Raw genomic sequence first — 1,077 nt, 5'->3', positions numbered from 1 at the left:
TTAGCTCTGGGTCAGTCTCCACCAGTAACTATCCCGGTTGGTACCAGCAGACCCCAGGCCGGGCTCCCCGCACACTTATCTACCACACAAACAGCTGCCCCTCTGAGATCCCTGGTCGCTTCTCGGGATCCATCTCTGGGAACAAAGCCGCCCTCACCATCACGGGGGCCCAGCCTGAGGATGAGGCCGACTATTACTGTTCAGTTGGGCACAGTAGTGCTCGCACCATGACACGTGCAGATGGGGATGTGGGACAAAAACCTCAGGCTGCTCAGGCCTTTGTTCTGAACAATTAAAAGTCTTTTAAAAACTTGGGCCTTTGTAGCCTCTACTTTGAACCCTTCCTGGTCATAATGTTTTACTATCCATTTTTCATTCAACATTTCTGATTTTTCAGGAAAAATGAAACCAAAATAATAGGTGATGACACAGAAAAGTTAGCCAGTTGTTCATGTGACAAAAGTAGGGCCTGAGGAGCAGCCCTTCTATCCTGAAATAAGGAAGATGCACCTGGCTCAAGATTCACTTTCATCAGAGCCCAGGAACATCCCAGCACATAGATCCTTTTCCACAGCATGGACTCTGCTCTCTCAGGGGTCACAGCAGAAATGTCCCCATCCCACCCGGGCTCCTGAGTTCAGGGCTGACTGAGGGACAGAGTGTTCAAGAGACGAGGCACTGAGATGTGAGATGATGGTGAGGACCCAGGCCCAGGAGGACTGACCTACAGAAAGCTGGCCTGACACCTGAGCATGCAGAGTGGGATTCAGGGTGGGGAGCAGCAACGGGGAAAACTGGGGTCTGAGGAACCCTCTTTATGGGCCGTGAGTGGGTGGGGTGCCACATAGCCACTGGGAAATAGCTGCTTAGTCTGCTCCAGGGAAGGGGGTGATGTTGGTCCATGGATGACGTGCTCCTACAGTGACACCACTGGGGACCGTGAAGACTCCTGCGAGTGGTTCTCCTGAGCTCACAGGCACCGACTGTGTCCTCCTGTATTCTCAGATCCCACTGGAGTTTTCCAACAATATAGGGTGTGGGGTGGCCTCTGGGACAACAAGAGCAGGAACTTCCCAC

This window comes from Pteropus vampyrus, unplaced genomic scaffold, assembly GCF_000151845.1.
Source record: "Pteropus vampyrus isolate Shadow unplaced genomic scaffold, Pvam_2.0 Scaffold611, whole genome shotgun sequence".
Taxonomy (NCBI): Eukaryota; Metazoa; Chordata; class Mammalia; order Chiroptera; family Pteropodidae; genus Pteropus; species Pteropus vampyrus.
The sequence above is the reverse complement of the archived record's forward strand: the minus strand, read 5'-3'. Positions refer to the sequence as shown.